The following is a 4,417-nucleotide window of genomic DNA, read 5'->3' as shown; positions in this document are numbered from 1 at the left end:
GGTGGGGCAGTTTAGTACGTATCAAAGTGCCCCTATTAGTTATATTGTATGAAAAATGTGAAACTATTTTAACAAGTCATTATTTACAAATAAACCCAAAATTTACAAAAATCAAATTAATTATGAAGTCATTAATGAAATCCGACTTGATTTGTCAATGTCTAAAGTTGCTGCGAACACTCTGTCTTTACGACAAGCAGCAATTAAATACGAAAATAAATATACATAATGTTTCCAATTTACAGTACCGCATTGAAATATTTAAATCTGTGATTAAAAATTAAAGACAATTACAAATAAAATAAAGACACACTTCAAAGTACACAGTTGTACAAGTATTCACTGCTGAGCAGCAGAAGATCATTGAGCAGCAAGAAGTTTTGTGTTTAACAAAACTGCCGTTACAAAGTTCTTCTTTGACAATTATGAAAGGGTATTGACGAAACTCAACATCATATCAGATCGCATTATAGTATCTGTAGAACGACGTGAACTAGCGACATTTTGCTCTGTAGTGAACTCTTCCTCCTGTATTTCTACTTCCAATAATACGTTACCTATAACACTTCTCATATGGTGCCCTAGAAAGAAGTCTGAGAGTCGTATTCCAGAACTCTACTCAAAGCTCAAGTCAGAATCTGAGTATGATTTAAAACACTAGAAATTATACTCAAGTCTTTACGTTTAGGGTCGTATTTCCAGTGCTTGAAATCATACTCAAATCATGACTTGAGCATTGAGTAGAGTTCCGGAATACGACCCTTAGTCTAGTAAGTGCTGAGGCTTATATACATAATAGGTCATACTTTATAAACAGTTGATTATCTAGTGCTGGTAAATAGGAATGGTACACTTTGATTCACACATCAAAGTGCCTCAAGCGATATATCAAAGTACCCCACAGGTGGGGCAGAATTAGACGATTCCCACTTTTTGTTAAAGTCAAAATTCAACATTAAATGTTATTTACGAAAAAAAAAAAGATTAAATTAGTAATGTTTATTAGTAGTATCATCAATTAGACCGACATCCATCATATGTTCATTTAGTAACCCAAAATTGAAGTTAAAAAAGTGTATGAATCTGCCCCACTTCCCCCGACATAAAAACGCTATGAAAGGAAAAGTGAAACAATCGGAAGAGTTAAGAAGTACTTTTATTTCTCAAAATACATAAATTTCGAACAAGTAAATTAAGTTAGTTATAAATAAACCGTAAAAAAGCACGTGGGAATTCGACGACAAAGTAGATTATAGTATGATTACGACATAGGGAAAAAGGAAAAATAGGTAATATATATTTTTCACTTCTCATGCTTTAAAAGTACCGTCAATATAGCTTTACGTAGCGGGAGTAAATTGCATCCTTAAGAGTCGTTACACACGACGACTTTTGGAAGCGATGCAAACGTGATGCAGTAACGATGCAGTCACTAATCGTCTACCTTTACACAAGCACGCGACTTTAAGCAGCGATGTAAGCGCGTGATTACATCGATACAAACGCGCATTGCATCGCTGCACTTGGGGTTTATATTCGATGGCATCGATGAAATCGCGCGTTTGTATCATAATTGATGAGCAAAAAGCACCAAGTTTTTTAATTTACTTCAAGTGAACAAACTCAGATATATATTATATTGGCTCATTTTAGTCCGTCGATAAAAAATATACCTATTATTTTCTATGTCTAAATATGTGACAATTCAGCAACATTCTGTGACAGATAGATTGACTTAATGCTTAGAGGATGGAAAGAAACTTAATGACACAGTAAGGAATAATAATTTTAAAATAAAAAATGGATTGTGTTAAAAGTTAAGTAATTTAGAGGTTTTTTGGAAAAAAAATAAAGACATTTATTTATCGAGTTCTTAGGTTTTTTAGTTAGACAAACACAAATATTAGTTGGTTGGTTAGTTAGACATTTATTTATCCACAAAACATTTTTAAAATTTTATTTTGTGAAATTACTCCACTTGTTTGTTATAATTATTAAAATACAAAGATCGAACACAAAGAAAAAATCCTTCGGCCCGGAAGGACGCGAACCTGCGAACACGGAATTTCTTTTCTTTGCTTTGCTTTACCAATTTGCTTTACAAATTATAAACCATATATAAGTGAACAATTAAAACAGAAAACAATGTGGACAAAAAGGGTAAGACTCAGCATGACTGGTTTTCAGTCTTCACCTACAACTATTCGCTCACTACATTAGACCGACAAGCGGAGTACTTACCTATACAGTGTGTTGATTTGCATTCTCGCCATATTTAAGAAATTAATCATATAAATAATAATAAATCATCTAAAACTATAAAATAAATATTTTGTTTAATATTTTGACTAATTGCAACTAGTAAAGTTTTGCAAAATTGTTTTAAAACGTATCCATCGCGCGAGGACAGTTACCCCGCGTATCATCTTTTTCGATCGTTTCATTATCTATTTTTTATTATTATGACTACGTACGTACTACGTACTACGTACTTGTTACTTAAAACTGGCTTAAAATCCGGAACTGCACAGAACAAAGCACATAGCTATAAAACATTTCTATATCATGGAACTGGTTGCAGATGGACAACTCCAAGTAAAGCATGTGGGGGCAAACCATAGATAAAGAAAAAAAGGGGAAATTTGGTATAGGGGCGTGGTTCGTGTCGCTCATTCGCATCATTTTGATCATATCGAGGTGACACGCCTACAAACATCGCCACAGTGACATGGCGATCGTTATACATACATAGAGATCTTCTCTCGTAAAACGTGAAAATGCCAGGTTGTAGCGATACACCTTGTAAAAATTTGAGTGAAAACAAAAATTTTAAAACCAGTGAGATAACATTCCACCGGCTATTTGCATTTTTACAATAAATTTTTACTGAAATGTTTGAATTTCTTACTATGTATATTTTTGTTATTAAAGTCCCTAAAATATCGAAGCGAAAAGCATTGAAGTTAAATTGATTTCTTTTATTTTATTGTTATTGTTATTACTAAACATTTTATTTCGAGTAACTTTAACACAACTCAAATTTCGGACAACCGTTTCAATTTCATGTCAATGTCAATTTGTATCTTGTTGTTGCTTGAAGAGAAATATGTGTGTATTATAGTTTTAGATAATTTAGATATTTTAATTCCATTATACTCGTAGATTAAACGTACAGTATTTTTAATTTTTAAGTTTTTCCAATGAGTTCAAAATAACAGATGGTTGGATTGAAGCTGTAGGAAAATCGAAAGATTGATTTTCTTATTACTATTTCTTGCTTTGTTTAAATTTCCATAGTAAATGCATTTAAAAAATAAATAAAATAAAATCGGCTTTATTTTACATGTGCATGCAAAATAAATTAGAAACAATAATAGAAAATTACATAAATCCGTAATAAAAAAACAACATAATTTAATTGATTAAATTCGTTCATGGTTCGAGTTTACTCTTGACAGTGACAGCTTCCCCAACCCGTGGTAACATATAATGGAAAACTGACACTGGCCTAAGCCTAGTGGCCGCCATTAAGAAAATAATAATTTATATTAATATATTACTTTAATAATACACCCGTACCAGTGTAGATATAGTAAGAAAAATGGAATATTTTTTTAATATTAAAAACAGAAACATGGTTTTTAACTGTCGATTAGGTAGGACCACATCCCTCGTTGGTAGCGTCAGTTTAGTCAGTAGTCAGTTAGAGCGGTTTCCATCCGCGCCCGCCGGTGCTGCTACACAGCGATTTTATTTCAATACTCACGACCCAGCAAATTTGTGCCGCTGTTGCGGGCACGAAACCGTTACAATTGCGGAACAGACCGCGAAGTTAGTGGGAGTTAATCGCAAGTCCGCGGTTAATAGAGAACTCATCCCGCGTGCGCCTGCACTACATTGCGCGTGAACCGACCGCCAAAATGCGCGGGCGACGACGGCCGCCAAGCACGCAGTCGCGTCCTGCGCGGTTCTACTAGTACCCCGCCGCGGGAACCGTGAGCAACCATCACCACTACAGGCGTAAAACGCGCCGTGAAATGTGCTACTAGTTTTGCTTACTTAACTATTACATTCTACAGACGCCGCGGTCCCGCGGCAGACGCGGTTGAAAACCACTCAGTGAGTTCTTAGTGTAACGAAAAATGAGTTTCAGCGCCATCTAACATGTTATAGTGAGCTATTATATACTTATAGCATTTTTACTAAAACGCCACCTGATGGTGAATGGCTGAACCAGGATGAAAAAATACTGAAATATTGTAATATAACTCTTACTCGAGTGACTGTAAGTTTAATTTTGTTAAATTTTAAAATTGTGCTACGTCGTCTTCAAGTTTCAAGCCCTACCCAATCCAAATCTTTAAGTTATGGTAGTAGATAATAGAGCGTAAAGTTTGAATTGCATACAAGCTAAAAA

Source organism: Hyposmocoma kahamanoa, unplaced genomic scaffold, assembly GCF_003589595.1.
Source record: "Hyposmocoma kahamanoa isolate Upper Pololo Valley unplaced genomic scaffold, ASM358959v1 63, whole genome shotgun sequence".
Classification (NCBI taxonomy): Eukaryota; Metazoa; Arthropoda; class Insecta; order Lepidoptera; family Cosmopterigidae; genus Hyposmocoma; species Hyposmocoma kahamanoa.
The sequence above is the reverse complement of the archived record's forward strand: the minus strand, read 5'-3'. Positions refer to the sequence as shown.